Source organism: Panthera pardus, unplaced genomic scaffold (assembly GCF_024362965.1).
Source record: "Panthera pardus isolate Hobbes unplaced genomic scaffold, ASM2436296v1 HiC_scaffold_16, whole genome shotgun sequence".
Classification (NCBI taxonomy): domain Eukaryota; kingdom Metazoa; phylum Chordata; class Mammalia; order Carnivora; family Felidae; genus Panthera; species Panthera pardus.
This window is the reverse complement of record NW_026526721.1, coordinates 147,155,294-147,176,218: the sequence shown is the minus strand read 5'-3', so window position 1 is coordinate 147,176,218 and position 20,925 is coordinate 147,155,294. Positions and strand designations below refer to the sequence as shown.

At 39.3% G+C, this 20,925-nt stretch overlaps 1 long non-coding RNA gene across 4 annotated transcripts in view; it reads right to left on the bottom strand.

The window, feature by feature from the left end:
* Positions 1-738: 738 nt before the first annotated feature.
* The window catches only part of LOC109251349 (uncharacterized), a 66,275-nt gene continuing 46,088 nt past the window's right edge, over positions 739-20,925 (bottom strand). Inside the window, exons 1-6 of one of the 4 annotated variants that reach the window (XR_008422624.1) lie at positions 16,003-16,271; positions 12,088-12,254; positions 7,844-7,945; positions 5,233-5,295; positions 3,394-3,514; positions 739-1,634 (exon numbers count right to left, since the gene is read on the bottom strand). This is a non-coding gene — a long non-coding RNA (uncharacterized LOC109251349). Of the gene's footprint in view, positions 1,635-2,066; positions 3,515-5,232; positions 5,296-7,843; positions 7,946-12,087; positions 12,255-16,002; positions 16,272-20,925 lie in introns of those variants that run through there. The other 3 variants (XR_008422625.1, XR_002073473.2, XR_002073474.2) reach the window with 3 other exon arrangements.

Genomic DNA, 20,925 nt, shown 5'->3' with positions numbered 1-20,925 from the left:
TGGGTGGTTGGGCACAAAGTTCTGGAGCTCAGGGAAGAGGTCTCAGCTAGAGATACTTGGAGAGTTATTAGCATGCAGTGGTATTGAAAGCTATGAGAGTGGATGAGATTGCCATGAGAGAGTGAGTGTAGAAAAGAGGAGCAGGTCAAGGTCCAGGCCCTGGAGGCCTCTATTATTTACAAGCTAAAAGGACCGGGGAGAGAACCCCTGGACACAGGAGGCAAATCCGGGCACTGTGGAGTCACAGAAGCCAAGTGAAACGAGTGTTTCCAGGAGGTAGGAGCAAGTCCTATTTTGCCAATAGTTCAAGAAAGATAGAGTCCAATAGCCATTGGACTGACAATGTGGAGGTCATTGTTGACCTTGACAAAGGCAATTTCTGGACAGTGATTGGAACAAGAATTTATCTAAAGAGGGTTTAAGAGAGAATGAGGGGAAAGGAACTGATACCATGCCCTTCTGTAAAGTGGAGCAGTGAGTTGGGACAACAGTGAAGGGGAAGAGTCCCTGAGAGGGATTTTCAAGATGGGAGAAATAACAGCACATCCATTGGGCACCTGGGCTCTATCCCTCCCTGCCCTGAAGGCATTGTATGAACTTATATTACAGTAAAGATGAAATACTTAGGGAAACTCCACAAATTTTAGATATCCTTGATATTCTAAGTCAGAATCCAGGAAATCTTATGTATTTCAAATTTCAAGTTTGTTCAGATAGCCAGATTGGGTTTGGGGGGACTTTTTTTTTTTTTTTGGCAAAAAGCCAAATCCTATAAAACTCTAACCATGAGTCCTTGCTTCAAAATTAGGACCAGTTCTGCATTTTTCTGAGGATTTATGGGGAAAGACTAATTTCAGTTTAAAGTAATTATTTTAAAAGCATACCTTCTTGGGACACCTGGGGTTAAGCATCCGACTTTGGCTCAGGCCATAATCTCTTTGTCCGTGAGTTCCAGCCCCACGTCGGGCTCTGTGCTGACAGCTCAGAACCTGAAGCCTGCTTCTTCAGATTCTATGTCTCCCTCTCTCTCTGCCCCTTCCCCGCTCACTCTCTGTCTCTCAAAAATAAATAAACATTTAAAAAAATGTGAAAGCATACCTTCTTGATTAAGGTTGGCAGGGCTGGAGTCCCAGCTCCCCCATGAATTAGCTGTGTCATTTTGTGTCAGTTACACAATCTCTCTGGGCTTCAGTTTCCCCATTGATAAAAAAGTTAGTAATCATACTTCATCCATAGGATTATAATGAGGATTAAGTAAAATAATACTTTAAAACAGAACAGTGCCTGGATGTGGTCAATAATAAAAGTTCTTCACTCCTCGTAATCCTGTATTCCCAATGAGTGGTGAGTAAATCATGTTTTGGTGTATTTTAGTTACACTGGAGAGGACATTTAGTAAGATAAAATTTTGGCATACAAATAAATGACCTCTTAGTCGATCTGCTTAATTTTTAAAAACTGTGCTTTTCCAGGGTGCCTGGGTGGCTCAGTTGGTTAAGCGGCCGACTTCGGCTCAGGTCATGATCTCGCGGTCCGTGAGTTCGAGCCCCGCGTCGGGCTCTGTGCTGACAGCTCGGAGCCTGGAGCCTGTTTCAGATTCTGTGTCTCCCTCCCCTGTTCATGCTCTGTCTCTCCTTGTCTCAAAAATAAATTAACGTTAAAAAATAAATAAATAACAAAATTAAAAAAAAATAAAAACTGCTTTTCCACAAAGGCCTTCTTGGGGACTATGACAGTCCCCGTCACTAGGTGGCACCTGAGTGGCTCCAGGACATCGGACCAAGGACGCTTCCGGAGCATCTGCCCCAGCAGCAAGCGGTGCACCAGCTGTCACATGGCTTCACACGGAAGGTTAATGTGTCCTCTCAGGAATTCACAGAATGTTTCAAAATGTGTTTGCCAATATTCAAAAATCAGATTTCCTATAAAAAACTGATTCCCGGCCTCTGAGTAAATTGGAAGATCTGGGAAGTCCAGGCCTGTGGTGGTGTCTCCTTCAGGCTGGGCGGTTATCTGCCAGTCGGGCACAGACCCCACCCCTGCACCCCCCCAGCCCACCTGCTTCTCTCCTCTGTCTCCCCTTAGTTCCTCCAGGCATCTGAGTTTGTAGCCTCTGACTAGTCCAATCCTTCCCTTTTCAGATGTGGAGGCTGAAGTCCTAGGGAGAAGTCGAGGCTTGGTACTGGAATCCCTACTCTCAGGCCAGGACGCTTTTTTTTTTATACCTTGTGTTGTTTCTTTTACATTTGGTTGTGTTTGGAGAAGGACTGGAGCTAAAAACGTGTAAGCCATACTGGGAGAACTGAAATTTGGAGACTTGGGGGCACTGCTGAGATGATTAAAATGAGGTGTGGGAACAAGTAGAGGTCATTGGATTCTTTTTCTTTTCTTTGTGAAAGATGACCTCATTGTATCTGGGGGGAAAAATATATGTTCAGTGCAAAAGATTCAAACAATACAGACAAATACACAGAAGAGGAAAAAGATTCCCCCAAATTCCACTTTCATTTATAACTTCCATTTACATTTTGGTAGGTATCCTTCCAGCCCTCTCCCTGTGTATTTATAGATCTACTTAACATAGGCACTGGATGGGCCAAGGAAGGCCTGGGAGTGTGGGGCTTTCGCATTCATCAGTGGGGCTTTAATCCTTCATCAGTTTCCCTCCAAGCAATTCTATGATGCGGCCAATTGGGAGTTTCTTCAATCATATTAAAGTGCCATGCAAATGCAGCGTTAAGCCTGTTTGTTCACCCCAACTCCCTTCCAATCAGACTGTTATTCAGCTCACTCACGTAGGTAGAAATTCTATATGAAAATTCTGGAGCTGCCACAGTTCAAAATTTGTTTGAAATTTTCCTAAAGGAGAACATCCAAGTTGTTCTGTAAACTGTTTTTTCCACTAATAGTATTCCTAGAATATCTGTCCCTAGTTTATAAATACAGATTTTAAAAAATACATATCTCACCTTCCAGAACATCCTTAGCAACCTCAAGATAAGCTAATTGGTCTCTCTCTCTCTCTCTCTCTCTCTCTCTTTAAGTAGGCTTCACACCCAGCAACAAGCCCAATGACACAGGGCTTGAACTCATGACCTTGAGATCAAGACCTGAGCAGAGGTAAAGAGTCGGACACTTAACTAACTGAGCCACCCAGGTGGCCCTTAGCTAGTTGTTCTCTTAAACAGACTTTGCTCCATCTGATTGGTGACTGGAAAGATGGGGCCCACCTAACTGGCACCTAGAGTGCAAATTGTCAAGTCTGTATGATTGCTCATGGTAGGCATGAATAGGAACAGTTAGTTTCTCAATGATTCTATTGGTCAGGTTTTGCTGCAAAAATGTTCTATAACAAACAAGCCCCAACCATCAGTGATTTACAATGACAGATACTTTTTTTTCTCTCACTGGTCTGTGTGCTGCACGTGGGTTGGCCAGGCTTGCGTTGGTCTTAGATTCTGGCCTGCTCCACTTGATTCCCTTCCAGGAGCCCGGCTGATGGCGCAATGGCTACCTGGCAGAAATGCGCAAGGTTAAGCCAAATTTCATAAATTCACATACAGCCTCTGGTGAGGTATGGCATATGTTACATCCACACACACTCTATAGACCGAGTCCAAAGTGAGTGACATAGAGAACTGTACTTTATCTATAGTATACCATGGCAAAGGTGGAAAAGGAACAAAGAATTGTGAACAAAAAAATACCACCTGTCACAGGAACTAACCATGATGGAATGAAATTTAGATTAAGACATACCTTGAACCTTACTTTTTTTTAACGTTTATTTTTGAGAGAGAGTATAAGCGGAGTAGGTGCAGAGAGGTGGGGGACAAAGGATCCAACCAGGCTGACAGCAGAGAGCCCAATGCAGGGCTCAAACTCGCTGACCATGAGATCATGACCTGAGCTGAAGTCGGACCCTCAACCAACTGAGCCATCTAAACGCCCCTACTCTTGAGCCTTATAAATGCAGTTTGAACCCACACTGCTTGAGAATCACAACAGTTTTGTCTAGTATGTTCCTTAATCAAAGACCTTTTGTCATTGGAGATCCATAATGAGAGTCGTCTCTGATCATACTCACTCTGCCTTTATGTTTTACATGCTCTATGCTCTTCTATCTATGCTTCTAATGCTCTTCAGAGTTATGCACTTGGGTCTTTAACAAAGAAAAAGATTAAACTGCCCTATCAGTTTCTGAATGTAGAGAGAAGTATTTTCTCCTTTGTCTTTCCCTGTCAAAGTTGTACCAATCAGCAAAAAATACATTTTCCTATGAATAAAAACAAAGAGAACTGTTGCCAGGCAACAAATAACAGCATTATTTTTATATTTGTTTTGGAAGGTATGGCATCTTGCTCCACTGTTTCCATGGAGAATCCTAATTGTCAAGATTAATTAAATGCTGGGAAATTGAAATGTATACAGAGGCTAGCTTAGTAAGCAATTACCTATGCTCCAGGGTAGGAGAAATATTTAGATAAAACCTCTTCCCACAAATGAAGTATTATCCCCTGGCATCAAATGACTCAAGTTAATGCTTTCATGTGTGTCAACTGCTTTTCTAAAGGTACTGCAAAAATATTTCATTAAAATCACAAATTACATGTGTACCATTTCCCAGATAAATCACCACTGGATGTTTAGAATGCGTATGAACTGCATCAGAATAGTACAGGAAAGAGATAACCAATGGTTGTAAACAAGGTGCCTCTATTTTGTTAGCATGTCGGCAATGTGCCAACGTGGAAAGGTCTTCCCAGTAAATTGATAAGAGAGGATATCCAAGATCATTCAGAAGAAGTAAAGGAAATGAAGGGAGGGCAGAGTTCAGAGAGTAGTCCTATCAGATATTAAAACATGAAAAATAAAGAGAGAAACGTGTGGTTCTGATGAAAGAACAGACAGCCAAGTGGAATGGGATAGGTAGGGATACTGATTAAAAAAAAGACAAACAAACAAAAACATACAATCAGGGCGCCTGGGTGGCTCAGTCTGTTAAGCGTCTCGACTTTGGCTCAGGTCATGATCTCACCTTTTGTGAGTTCCAGCCTCGCATTGGGCTCTGCTATCAGTGTGGAGCCTGCTTTGGATGTTCTGTCTCCCTCTCTCTGTGTCCCTCCCCTCCCTCCCACCTCAAAAATAAACAAACGTTTACAAAAAAGACATACAATTAAGTGTGTAATAGAAGATATACAAATAACCAATAATACACGCAATGATGCTCACCATCACTGGCCATCAGGAAAATCAAAACCACAATGAGATACCACTCCACACCCACTAGGAAGTCTGTAATAAAAAAGGAAATAATGAGTATCGGCAAGGATGTGGAGAAATCATAACACTGTTGGTGGGAATGTAAACGGTGCAGCCTGTTTAGAAAACAGTTTGGTAGTTCTTCAAAAGATAAAATATAACTGCTTGACCCAGCAATTCCACTCCCGGGTATATCCTCAAAAGAAATGAGAACATATGTCCACACAAAAATTTGTACACAAATGTTCATAGCAGCATTATTCATAATAATGCAAAAGTAAAAACAACCCAAATATCAACTACTGAATAGATAAATAAAATGCACCATATCTACACAATGGAGTATTCTTTGGTGATAAAAAGAAATAAAGTAAATAAAGTACTAATACATGCTACTTCCTGGATGAACCTTGAAAACATTATGCTGGTTAAAGAAGCCAGTTACCAAAAGCCACTTATTATGTGACTCTTATATGAAATGTCCAGAATACAAAAATTTATAGAAATAGAAAGTAGATTAGTGGTTGCCTAAGGCTGGGGTGGTTGAGAAATAAAGGGGGGGAGAGTGGCTTCTAAAGAAACAGGGTTTGCTTTGTGGGTAATGAAAATGGTCTAAAATTGTGGTAATGGTTGCACAACTCTGTGAATGTACTAAAAACCAATCAGTTGTAAACTTGAAGTATGTGATTTGTATGGTAAGTGAATTATATGTCCATAAAGGTATTGCAAAATAGTAATTGGGAAAAGGAAGGATATTGCTTTGGAAAATGGATTAGCAACTTGAAAATAAAATTAGCTTAGACTTTAATCAGTATTAAACTTAAAATCATTTCCAAGCAAGCCAGAGTTAAAGAAAAACAATGGAGTGCCTGGGTGGCTCAGTTGGTTGAGTGACCAACTCTTTACTTCAGCTTAGGTCATTATCCTAGGGTCGTAGGGTCGAGGCCCATGTTGGGCTCCATGCTGAGTGCGAAGTCTGCTTGAGATTCTCTCTCTCTCTCTCTCTCTCTCTCTTTCTCTAAAAAATTAATTGATTGGTTAATTAAAAAAATAAAATTAAGGGGCGCCTGGGTGGCTCAGTCAGTTGAGCGTCTGACTTCGGCTCAGGTCACGATCTTGCAGTTTGTGATTTCAAGCCCCATGTTGAGCTCTATGCTGTCAGCACAGAGCCTGGAGCCTGCTGTGGATTCTGTGTCTCCCTCTCTCCGTCTCTGCCCCTCCCCCACTCATGCTCTGTCTCTCTCACTCTCAAAAATAAATAAATATTTTTAAAAATTAAGGGGCGCCTGGGTGGCTCAGTCGGTTAAGCGTCCGACTTCAGCTCAGGTCACGATCTCGTGGTCCGTGAGTTGGAGCCCCACGTCGGGCTCTGGGCTGATGGCTCAGAGCCTGGAGCCTGCTTCCGATTCTGTGTCTCCCTCTCTCTCTGCCCCTCCTCCATTCATGCTCTATCTCTCTCTGTCTCAAAAATAAATAAACGTTAAAAAAAATTAAAAATATATAAAATTTAAGAATTTTAAAACAAAAAGGTAGAAGAGGAAAACTGGATATCCACAAGCAAAAGAATGAAGTGTGGTCCTTACCTTAATTAAGTCAAAATGGATGAAAGATCTAAATGTAAGAGCTAAAACTATGAAACTCTTAGAAAAACATATAGTGGAAAAGCTTCATGACAACTGGATATAACACCAAAAGCACAAGCAACAAAAGCAAAAAATAGATAAGTTGGACTTCATCAAAATGACAATATTCATGCATCAAAGGACACTGTCAGCAGAGTGAAAAGGCAACCCAATGAATGGGAGAAAATATTTGCAAATCTTATCTGATAGAGGATTAATACCCAGAATATATAATGAACCCCTAAAACTAAACAACATGAAATCCTGATTTAAAAATGGGCAAAGGGGGCGCCTGGGTGGCTTAGTTGGCTAAGCATCTGAGTCTTGATATCAGCTCAGGTCATGATCTCACAGTTCCTGAGTTTGAGCCCCATATCGGGGCCTGTGCTGACAGCACAGAGCCTGCTTGGGATTCTCTCTTTCCCTCTCTCTGCCTCTCTCCCAACCATGCACATGCATGTGTGCTCTCTCTCTCCCTCAAAATAAATAAATAAACTTAAAAAAATGGGCAAAGGACTCAAATAGACATTTCTCTAAAGAAGGTATATGACCCGTAAGCACATGAAAAAACGCTCAATAGCACTAATCATCAGGAAAATGCAAATCAAAACTACAATGTCATACACTTCATAGCCATTAGGATGGCAATTATCCAAAAATTTAAAAAACAGAAAATAACAAGTGGTGAGGATGTAGAGAAATTGTAACCCCTGCACATTGCTGGTGAGAATGTAAAATGGTACAGCTGCTGTGGAAAACAGGATGGTGGTTCCTCAAAAAGTTAACCATAGAATTATCATATGATTTAACAATTTCACTCTGCATATAACCAAAAGAATTGAGTGAATATTTGTACACCCATGTTCATGGCAGCATTATTCACAATAGCCAAAAGTAAAAACAACCCAAATGTGCACTGATTAATGAATGGATAAACAAAAAATATAGTATATACATACCATGGAATATTATTCTGCCTTAAGAAGGAAGGAAATTCTGACACCTCCTACAGCAGGGATATAGGACCTTATGCTAAGTAAAATAGCCAAACACAAAAGAACCTGAAAAAAAATTTTAAATCCTAAATCCTGCTGCTGTGCTATTGCAATATTTATTACAATCATGGGTTGTTTTTTCTTCTACAGTCAAATTCTCCTCCTGGCAAGCTACAGACTTTTTTATTGGAGTTAAGCAATGTTTAGAAGGTGAGGTCAGATAATTATCTGTTTCAAAATTGGAAAGAGTTATGTTGAATGAAACACAAGATCCAATATACCTACTAGAAATATATGTGAACTGAAAAAACAAAAAGGAATCCAATAAGCTGTGGGTGAAGTTTCCTGTCCCAGAGAAATGAAAAGGAGTGGTGGCCGCATACCAGCCTGGCAGCTGGCTATGAACCACCAGTGCTTTTGGAAGGAAGTTGCATGAATAGAACCTCCAGCAGTAAGTTCTTCTCATGGCTAGGGAGCCACAGGAAAAGGAATCTTCTATGGATCCTTCTTATGGGAGTCAGTAAGGGCCCATCACTGGCAGTAGGCAACACGAAACAGGTTGATCATTCAGGAAGAATGACTCTGGACAGATGACATGCAGCACAAGAGCCCAGAGCAAAAAGTGAAACCTTGAACGTTCCCAAGGATCCACTGATGAAGTAAAAGGAAAGGCTCAGCACTTGACTAAGGTGGGACCAGAAGGAACCAGCCATCGATCTCCTCTAAAATATTCCCTGCCACGTGTGATGGACCAGATTCTGCTCTAAAGAAAAAGAAAAACTGGAGACAGGATCCTAGGTGGTCTCAAATATATGTACCACAGGCTCACTGGAGACTTTAATGGAAGACCCAGAGGGACTCAAATGCCTTTTTTAGACAATCTGCAATTCTTCCACCTGCTGGATACTTCTTGGGCCAACAAATACTCAGGGCTAAGTGTTTTGGTAGTGATTTAGTTGTTGACACCACTTTCTTTTTTTTTTTTTTTTAATGTTTATTTATTTTGGAGACAGAGGGAGACAGAGTGCAAGTGGGGGAGGGGCAGAGAGAGAGGGAGACACAGAATACGAAACAGGCTCCAGGCCCCGAGCTGTCAGCACAGATCCTGACACGGGGCTCGGACCCATGAACTGTGAGATCATGACCTGAGCCAAAGTCGGACGCTTAACCAACTGAGCCACCCAGGCGCCCCTACACCACTTTCTGAGGATCAGTTTAACAATCTATTTTCCTAAAATTGAGATGGGGTTCAGTGAGGGAAAGGGAATTTTGAAGGGCACGGAAAAGAAGGCAGGGCAAGAGGAGGTCAGGAAATGAGAGGGAGGATAGAAAGATGTTCAGAGGGGGACATTTGAAAATAGGACCAGGAAGGAAGTTGGGAAGAAAAGGCAAGATGGGATATGGAAGGGGTGGGGAAAAAAGGTTTTTGTTCAAATGGACCTGCCTTACGACCCTCACACAGCAAGAATATTATTCAAACCTTGACTTGTGTCTATCACATTAGACTTGATGTGGATAGACTTAATGTGGATAGACTTAATGGAGCCTGGATCCCATAGTGTCTAAAGTTGTATCAGATCTATAGAAAATAGATTTCTGTGTCTTTTAGCTAGACAAATATTTCAGTCCATAAATGTATTGTTTTCACTTATATAATATGAAAACAAAAACAAAAATCTTGTTTGACCTCATTTTTTTCCTCATAAAATAAATGTGATTTTCCAAAGGTCCAGGCATCCATGATGGTCTAGAAACTGTCACAAACCTGGATGAAAGCAGAAACTGGCTTTGAAGCAAAAGGGATACATCTATACCAAACAGCTTAAACAATCTTGAAAAAGTACAAAGTTGGAGAATTCAAACTTCCTGATTTAAAAACATATTACAATGCTACAGTAATCAAAATAGTGTTGTATTGGCATAAGGATAGACAACAGACCATGAATAAACCTAAATATTTGTGGCCAAATGATTTTCAACAAAGGTGTCAAGACCATTCAATGGGGGAAAGGATAGCCTCTGCAGACTGGATATCCACAAGCAAAAGAATGAATATGGATCCCTATCTCACACCATATATAAAAATTGACTCCAGGGGCAGCTGGGTGGCTCCGTCAGTTAAGCATCTGACTTTGGCTCAGGTCATGATCTCTCAGTTCATGAGTTCAATCCCCACGTTGGGCTCTGTACTGACAGCTCAGAGCCTAGAGCCTGATTTGAATTCTGTGTGTGTGTCTCTCTCTGTCCTTCCCCTACTTGCTCTCTCTCTCTCTCTCAAAAATAAATAAACATTAAAAAAATTTGTTTTTAAATCTTTAAAAAAAATTAACTACAAATGGATCTATGATCTAAATGCAAGAGCTAAAACCACAAACCCTTAAAAGAGAAAAAGGGATAAATCTTTGGGACCCTGGGATTTGGCAATGGATTCTTAAATATGACACCAAAAGCACCAGCAACAACAACAAATTAGATAATTTGGACTTCACCAAAATCAAAAACTTCTGTGCCTCAAAGGATGTTATCAAGAAATAAAAAGACAACCTAGAGAATGGGAGGAAATATTGTGTGATAAGGGGCTAGTATCCAGAATATATGAAGAACTCTTATGACCCAAAATTAGAGAAAACCCAATCTTAAAATGGGCAAAGGACCTAGACATTTCTCCAAAGAATATGTACAAACAATCAACAAGCACGCAAAATGATGTTCAACATCATTAGCCTTTAGGGAAATGCAAATCAAAACCACAAAGAAGTACCACTTCGTACCCACTAGGATAGCTATTAACAAAACAACAACAACAGCAAACAAACAAAAAATAAACAGAAAATAACAAGTGTTGGCAAGGATCTAGAGAAGTTGGAACTTTGTACTTGTACTTTGTGGTAGGAATGCAAAATAGCTCAGACCTAGTGGAAAACTGTCCGTTCCTCAAAAAAGTTAAATACAGAAATTTTACTCCTAGGTATAGACCCAAAAGAATTGAAAACAGGCACTAAAACAGGTACATGAAACATGTACCTACTCATAACAGCACTATTCATGATAGCCAATAAGTGGAAACAGCCCAGATGCCCATCAACAGATGAACAGATAAACAAATTTTAGTGTATACATACAATGAAATATCACTCAGCCATAAAAAGAAATGGAGTGCCGATACATGCTACACCATGGACGGATGACCATCAACACACTATACTAAGTGAAGGAAGCCAGACACAAATGGTCATATATTATATGATTCTATTTTTTTGGAAATATCAAGAATAGATAAATTCACAGAGACAGAATGCAGATTGGTGGTTTCCAGGAACTGGGGATAGGGCAGGGGGGAGAGGAGACCGGGGAGAGGAGACCAGGGAGAGTACTTGGTGGACAAAGGGTTTTACTTTAGAGTGAAGGAAATTTATTACCAGTAGACAGAGGTAGTGGTTGTGCAATATCATGAGTGTACTAAATGCCACTGAATTTTTCACTTTAAAATAGTTAATTTTATATAATGGAAATTTTCCCTCAATATATATTTTTAAAAAGGGAAATATCCATTACAAATCACATATTGCATATTTTATCCTGAAACGTTAGAGCCAGTATCTGACTACAACCTATTAGCCTGAATTGTCAAAAACTCTTTGATTTCATAAACTTGATTGTCTTTTCTCCTCATGCCACTTCAGTTCTTCCTAGGTCTCTGTGAGAGATTAGAATCACTATGGACACAATCCAGGGAAAGTAGGAGGGGAAAGAATTCTTGGTAAGGGGATTACTGACTGCTGGCCACATTATCAGTAAAATCTCTGTGATTCTATAAGTTTAATGACAAACTGAACCCCAGAATGAAGTTTCATAAGTACAACTTCATAAATATGACATCTTGTATAAACGTAAAATTGTATGAGTATAATGGCATTCTATATTACCTAAGACATTCTGTCAGGATGTCTATAAATTACTTTAACATGCTGTGACCTAAGGTGTGATGTATCAGGTTGAACCATGAAAAACTGCAGATGTTCACATTTTTGCCCTACAAATTTGGCCATTTCATATGGTTAGACCTAACAACTACGTGCATTAGCATTGATCTACAACCTGTGGAACCTTAGCCTTAGTCATACTTAAGGAAGGCATTCAACCATTTAATCAGAAAGTCCACACTTAGTGAGTTTAGTTTTAGACACATTGGGTTGGAAGTACTGTACCTGCAGAATATCCAAGGGGAGTTGTTCAGGAGGCCATTGGGTATAAGGCGCTGGAGCTTCAGAGAAAGACTTAGGCTGGAGACTAAGTTCTAGAAAAATCAGCACAGATTTGGTAACTGGAGCTGTGGGATTAGACGAGCTTTTTCAGACAAAGCCTTCACATGGCCCTGTTGAAAAAGGCGAAGAAAAAAAAATCCAATTGTCTCTAGATACACAATTCACCAACGTGGCAAGGTAGTAAACTTAGTGAGTGACTCATATTTTCTTTGAAATGTTCTTACATTTTTAATTTCCAATAAATCTAATTGCCTAAGCTACCAAATTGTCCATGTGATAAATTACATATATGTCATTCTGAGAAGGGCACCCAAGTGTTAACAGTGGCTGTGGCATAGATTCATAGGAGCCCCCTACAATCTTTCTTTTCTTCTTCTTCCTTAGTAATAGGTACTTTGATATTTAACTTGGCACATTGGTGTCCAAATTACTAATTCAACCCCAACAGAACTATATCATTAGAGTTCTATTCAGATTTTCCATTTCTTCTAGAGCTAGTTTCAATAGTTTGTGTCTTTCTAGGAATTTTTCCATTTCATCTTGGTTATCTAATTTGTTCAATACAATAGTCCATAGAATTTCCAATACTTTTTATTTATGTTAGGTCTGTAGTAATGTCCTCTCTTTTATTCCTGATTTTAGTAATCTGAGTCTTCTTTTTTTAGTCTAGCTGAAGAATTGTTGATTTTGTCTGTCTTTTCAAAAAACCAACTTTTAGTTTGGGTGATTTTATGTGTTATTTTTCTATTCTGTATTATACGTATTTCTGCTTTAATCCTTATTATTTCCCTCCCTGCTTGCTTTGGGTTTAATTTGCTCTTCTTTTTCTAGTTTCATAAGGTAGAAGGATAGAAAATAGATTTGATACTTTTCTGTTTTAAAAATGTAGGCTATAAGTTTAAAAATGTAGGCTATAAAAACTTACAGCTATAAGTTTCCAACTATAAGCACTGCTTTATCTGAATCATATGTTTTAGAATATTGTGCTTTCATTTACATTCATCTCAAAGTCTTTTCCAATTTCACTAGAAATTAGTGAGTCAATTTCTTTGACTCTTTATTCATGTTAATTTCCACATATTTGTGAATTCCACAAAAGTTCTTCTGTTGAATTTAATTTCATTCCATTGCAGTTGGAGAAGATACATTGTAAGAGGTCAATCCTTTAAAATTTTTTGAGATGTGTTTTATGGCCTACCATATGTTCTATCCTGGGGAATGGTCCATGTGCACTGGAGAAGAATTTGTATCCTGTTGTTGTTGGATGGAGTGTTCTATAGTTGTCTATTAGGCCTAGTTGGTTTATAGTGTTGCTTAAGTCTTTTACCTTTCTTTTCAACCTTAAGTCTTCTATTTTCTTATTGATCTTCTGTCTAGATGTTTTATCCATTATTGAAAGTAAGGTGTCGAAGTCTCCAACTATTATTGTTGAGTATTATTGTTTATTTTTCCCCTTCAATTCTGCCAGTTTTTGGTTCATTTACTTTATTTATTTATTTATTTATTTATTTATTTATTTATTTATTTAATATATGAAATTTACTGTCAAATTGGTTTCCATACAACACCCAGTGCTCATCCCAAAAGGTGCCCTCCTCAATACCCATCACCCACCCTACCCTCCCTCCCACCCCCCATCAACCCTCAGTTTGTTCTCAGTTTTTAACAGTCTCTTATGCTTTGGCTGTCTCCCACTCTAACCTCTTTTTTTTTTTTTTCCTTCCCCTCCCCCATGGGTTTCTGTTACGTTTCTCAGGATCCACATAAGAGTGAAACCATATGGTATCTGTCTTTCTCTGTATGGCTTATTTCACTTAGCATCACACTCTCCAGTTCCATCCACGTTGCTACAAAAGGCCATATTTCATTTTTTCTCATTGCCACGTAGTATTCCATTGTGTATATAAACCACAATTTCTTTATCCATTCATCAGTTGATGGACATTTAGGCTCTTTCCATAATTTGGCTATTGTTGAGAGTGCTGCTATAAACATTGGGGTACAAGTGCCCCTATGCATCAGTACTCCTGTATCCCTTGGATAAATTCCTAGCAGTGCTATTGCTGGGTCATAGGGTAGGTCTATTTTTAATTTTCTGAGGAACCTCCACACTGCTTTCCAGAGCGACTGCACCAATTTGCATTCCCACCAACAGTGCAAGAGGGTTCCCGTTTCTCCACATCCTCTCCAGCATCTATAGTCTCCTGATTTCTTCATTTTGGCCACTCTGACTGGCGTGAGGTGATATCTGAGTGTGGTTTTGATTTGTATTTCCCTGATAAGGAGCGACATTGAACATCTTTTCAGTGCCTGTTGGCCATCCAGATGTCTTCTTTAGAGAAGTGTCTATTCATGTTTTCTGCCCATTTCTTCACTGGGTTATTTGTTTTTCGGGTGTGGAGTTTGGTGAGCTCTTTATAGATTTTGGATACTAGCCCTTTGTCCGATATGTCATTTGCAAATATCTTTTCCCATTCTGTTGGTTGCCTTTTAGTTTTGTTGGTTGTTTCCTTTGTTGTGCAGAAGCTTTTTATCTTCATAAGGTCCCAGTAATTCACTTTTGCTTTTAATTCCCTTGCCTTTGGGGATGTGTCGAGTAAGAGATTGCTACGGCTGAGGTCAGAGAGGTCTTTTCCTGCTTTCTCCTCTAAGGTTTTGATGGTTTCCTGTCTCACATTCAGGTCCTTTATCCATTTTGAGTTTATTTTTGTGAATGGTGTGATAAAGTGGTCTAGTTTCAACCTTCTGCATGTTGCTGTCCAGTTCTCCCAGCACCATTTGTTAAAGAGACTGTCTTTTTTCCATTGGATGTTCTTTCCTGCTTTGTCAAAGATGAGTTGGCCATACGTTTGTGGGTCTAGTTCTGGGGTTTCTATTCTATTCCATTGGTCTATGTGTCTGTTTTTGTGCCATGGTTCATTTACTTTTTGACTATGTTGTAAGGTGAATATATATTTATAATCACTAGGTCTTCTTAGGGACTGACTCTTTGATCATTAGAAAATGGTCTTCCTCATTTCTAGTAACAATTTTTATCTTAAAGTCAATTTTTTCTGATATTAGTATAGCCTTTGCAGCTCTCTTTTGGTTACCCCTTGCATGGTATATCTTTTTCCCATCCTTTTGCTTTCAACCCATTTGAGTCTTTGAATCTAAAGTGTCTCTTGTAGATACAATCCAACATAGTTAGATCCTTTTTTTTAAATCCATTCTGCCAATCTCTGCCTTTGATTGGAGTATTTAAATCATTTACATTTAATTTTATTAAAATTACTAGTAACAAAGAAGTTATATCTGCCATTCTGCTATTTGTTTCCTATTTGTCATGTATTTTTTGTTTATTCCTCCATTATTGCCTAATCTTGCATTAAATATTTTTTTACTGTACCATTTTTATTCCCTTGTAGTTTTTTTAGTATATATATATATATATATATATATATATATATATATATATATATTTAGTCATTTTATCAGTGGTTGCCTTGAAGACTAAAAGTAACATCTAAACATAATAATCTAGTTTGTACTAATAGCAACTTAATTTCAATAGTATACAGAAACGTTTCTCCTATATAAGTTCATTCTCTCCCACCTCCCCTGTGCTATTATTGACATACAAATACCTTGTTTTACATTATATGCCCAATGACCTGTATTTATAAGTATTGCTTTATGCAGTTGTCTTTTAAATTAGATGGCAGAAGAAAAGGGCTTCAAACAAAAGTTACATTTATACAGTCTTTTATATTTACCTATGTGTTGTTACCTTTGCCAGTGGGATCTTTGTTTCTTCATGTAGGAAGAGGGAGATGTAAATAGGGTAAAAAAAAATGCCCCAAATTTCATTGTTCTTACCTTGATTCAGCAACTTTTCTTGGATAAATGCTTCTTGGATTATTCCAAGTCTTTGATTTATATCCAGCATTCTGAAAAACATTTTGACAATTTTTGCCTGTGTTCTCATTACTTTTATGGAGAAATGGATTTTTAGAGATCTTTATTTTGCCATTCCCACTGATGTCACTCTAGTGCCTAGCTAAAAGTTCTGTATTCCCTATCTTTCCTTGTAACTATTGTGACTGTGTGACTAAGTTTTGGCCAATGAGTTATAAAAAGTAATGTGCGTGCTTCTGAGGAAACCAACTCGAAAGACAGCTGTCATGTGCCCTTTGCTCCCTTCTTGTTCCCTTCCTCCAATCTGCTACCTGAAATATGAAATAAAGCTGGAGCCCTGGCAGCTATCTTGGACCATGAGAATGAGGGCCACACCCTAAGAATGGTGAAGTGGACAGCTATAAATAGCTGTGGCATGATGATTTTAGAGCCACCAGATACAGGCCACCAGCCTGTTTCCAGATATATTAGATAAATATGTAACTTAGATAACTTTGTTTCAGTTACTATTATTTTTAATATTCTTACCCCTGATAATTGCAGCTGAAGTTAATTCTGACTCCTAGAGTACTTATCATTGGATTGTAAGAATATTATCTGCTTTTACTTTTTTAAAATATTTTTTATATTATCTGGTTTTTCCTTATTAGCATTTATTATTTTATGTGAGAAAAAAGCTATTTACATGTAAATAAATATACAGTGATACTAATGTATATGCTAAAACATATGTATATGAATTTAATACATAATTATCGATATAAAAATATATATGTCACATTTGTGTGTGTATATCTATGTATATACATATGGACATACACATACATACATGTCCATCTTTTTATGTTTTGGAGGGTTGAAAATTGTCTTCTTTTACATGGTCATATATCAGATTGATGCATTTCCAAAGCAACTGGAATGCAATCACAACTAGTCAATCAAGTAAATCAAGAATTCAATCCCAACACTCTGGTTCCGTTGCTATGGTGGGGAGAGATGAGGACGAGTTAGAGCGGTGGGGATGAGATTACAGTCTGTGGGAGGGTGGATGGAGACTGGGGAAAGACTAGTGAAATAAGGAGCACTGACACACATCAGCAAAGCAAGATCTGAAACACACCCTCCTCCTGTTTTTTGGAGGGAGACAACCTCAGGACCTAAAGACTAATGTTATTTCAATGTTCATATAACCTTTGCTTAGTGTTTTCCCCCATCTTCGCTGACTACTACATAATTAAAACCAGGTAAGCCAGTTCTCCACCCAGAACCATCACAGAGGAGGCAGCCTGGAGTTACCTTGAAACAGAAACAGATACATGATTTAAGCTACATGATTGCCACACTTACCTGCTGGGTAAAATATAAGAGTAAATGGTTTAGATGGGATTAGAAACAAAAGACCAGAATAAGCACTTCTTTAATCTCTTTTGAAAAATAAGAATTTAAGCCCCTCTCTGAAACTTACTATCTAGTAATAGAATGACTGAGTCTTTTGTGTCCTCTTTTCCTAGTATTGTTTTTAATCAGCCAAATACACATAAATTTTAAAAATAATATTAAAAAGTTCAAAATCAGGGGCGCCTGGGTGGCTCAGTCGGTTGAGCGGCCGACTTCGGCTCAGGTCATGATCTCACAGTTCGTGAGTTTGAGCCCCGTGTCGGGCTCTGTGCTGACAGCTCAGAGCCTGGACCCTGTTTCGGATTCTGTGTCTCCCTCTCTCTCTCTGACCCTCCCCCGTTCATGCTCTGTCTCTCTCTGTCTCAAAAGTAAATAAACGTTAAAAAAAAAAAAAAGTTCAAAATCATCCCTCCTTGCCCTCAGTCCTACTCTCTAGAGCCAACTGCTTTCAATACTTTTGTTTATTTTTTTATTGGTTGCCTATTTCTAAACAATATGTTTATTACATTAATATTTGATTTATCATATTTAAATGTTTTTAACATTTATTCATTTTTGAGAGAGAGAGAGAGAGAGAGCATGAGCCAGGGAGGGGCATAGAGAGAGAGACACACAGAATCCAAAGCAGGCTCCGGCCTCTGAGATGTCAGCACAGAGCCCCACACAGGGCTCGAACTCACAAACCGTGAGATCATGACCTGAGCTGAAGTCGGCCACTTAACTGACTGACTGAGCCACCCAGGCACCCCATGACTGATCATATTTAGACACTGTTTATTGCTTTATGAATAAAGCAGTTTCAAGTTAGAAAAATAAAACCCTCATCAGATTATTTAGTATAGAAAATGTGATATGGCTATAAAGGGGTTGGAATTGTCATCCTCAATTCTTGGGGGGGGGGGGGCGTGTGATTTTGCCCTCCCCCACCAAGGAACATTTGGAATGTTCTGATGATGTCTGGAGATATGCTGTTGTCACAAGTAGGTAGAGGTTACTGGTATCTAATGGATAGAGTCTATGGATGCTGCTAATCATGGATGTTGCAGGACAGCCCCTGCAACAAAGAATCATCCAGCCCCAAATATCAATAGTGTTAAGGTTGAGAAGCAACTGTAGATTAGAAGACCTGTAAAGAGCCAGGGGGAGGGGGACAACACTAAGATTAGCAACCGCAGAAAGCCACTACCACTGCCAGAGCCAGTGGGTCAGTGGGAGAAGGCAGTGCTAACTAAAGCCATCACAGGAAGTAACAAACCAGGTAGGATGGCCTGGCAGTATCAGGGAATGTTCAGAGGAAAATAAGGACATAGAAGAGAAGCAGCTACTACCAGAGATGTTGCCCAAAGCAGAGAGAATGGGAAAGAGAAATATCCTGGCTTCTCCTTGGGAGCCCTCCAATCTCCTGGCACTTCCATGGGCTGAACTTAGCCGGAAGCCAGTCATTAAGTTCTGGGAAGCATAGCTCACAGGAATAGCCTTTGCAATAGAAGCCCAAAAGAGTATGAATTAGAGAGCAAATAGGCATATTCCCAGCACACCTTTCTATCATGGAAGATGGTGATCAAGCTCTGATGGTCACTTCCTCGCTACCCTCCTCCTCTGTCTCTCTCCATATATATATGGAGAGTATGTAAGTATGTACTTCATATAATACTTACATATACTTATATATATACACATATATATGTACATACACATATATATATGAGTATATGCTTATATACTCTCTCACTTCCCTCAATACCGTCCTCTCTGTATAGATAGATAGATAGATAGATAGAGATATATAGATATAGATATATATATATAGAGAGAGAGAGAGAGAGAGAGAGAGGAAGAGAGAGAAAGAAAGCACACGAGGGAGAGGGAGAGAGGGAGAGAAGGGCAGTTTGTTGTCACAAACTGGGTGGAGATACATCTATCTCTAACAATTTTTATTTAAGTTTATATTATATTTAGATCATTAAGAATGTAGAAATATTGTTTACTCATTATTGTTAATCATAATGTAGTGGATAATGTTTATTCATGTTATAAATCTTATTAATCAGTTATGCTTTCATTTTTTACAGTTTTTTGTTTTTCTTAGGATACCTAGAGTTAAAATAGTCCTTTTTGTTTGCTTAGTTTTCTATGCATGTATCATGAATTAGTCACAAACTCCCCCTAAGGTCTATAAGGCTCCCTTAATATTTTGTTTGGTACCTTTCTTCAAATGCATTAGAGAGTCTATCCATTTCTCTTTTTCTTTTCAGTGATCTCCTTCCTGTGATCCTCTTTCCCTTAGGTATATCCTTTGAATATATCCCTCAGTTTCCATATATTGTCCTTTTAGAGAAACTTTACCTCTTCTTACTCTGTCTGTTGGTATCTGTTAATTATATTACTGTCCCTAATGAGACAGCCACACAATAAATAATCACTCTCTTTCATCTGACCTGTCCCTGTCCCAGAATTAGTGGTAGTCGCAGGATGATTGTGCCAGTCTACAGATGGGAAACCCTGGACTTGGTAAATCAAGTCCAAGTGTCTTGCCCGTATTACTGTGGTAGTAGTAGACACTGCTGGTGCCCTGCCCTGAACCCCTGTATTGTGCTGCTGCCCCAAACCTCAGCTACTGTAAGTGTTGCTGCTAATGGCTCAAACATATGCCTTTCCCTGGAGAACAGAACTGTTCTTGGCCAATGGGAGCCACCTTACGAGGAGACGATATCTTCTTACTATATCTTACGAGGGAGGCTATATCTTCCCTCCGGGCATCATGCAGCCAATGATTAACTGATACGGGGATACAAAAGCCGAGCCCCCTCGCCTCAAAGAGGACAACTCTGGTATCATTCACACTCCAAAACTCCCCATGAGATCAGGCGTGAGTCAGACTTCAGCTGAAACCTCATCTTTGTTTAGCCACTTCCCCCACTCTATTTGCTTCCCTCACCTTCTTCCAAGTTTCCCCTGAAAGCACAACTTCAATGGGTGTCTTGAATAAGAACCCTGCCTCAGTCTCTCCTTCTGGAAACCCAATCTAAGACGGTGGTGAACACTTTTGGGCTTCCTAACATAATTCTCCCTTCCTGATAGCACCAGAGCTCCCTTTTGGGAGATGATCTCCCCGCCCCCCACCCCACTGTGAACAGTCTTGACAGGAATGAATCTAGGTACATGCTCTGCCATCGTGGAAGCTGCGGGGGCTTGTGGATGTTCCTTCCATTAGACCCTCCCTCTCACTGCTTTGGTACAGCAGGCCCAGGCATGTGATCTAAGTTCAGCCAATTTGATGTTCTCTCCTGGGATTATGAATCTTGAGTGAGTAATACAAAGATAGAATGGCTCTTTGAGGTTCATTTATTCCATTACAGACTTCTGCGAGCCTGTTTCTCCTTCACAGTCTTTCTGTGCCTTTTAGCTTCCAAAACCTTCATTCCTGCCCATTTTCAACCTATTTGGTTAGCCTTTTGTGAGTACTCCAAATCATTCCAGTAATTT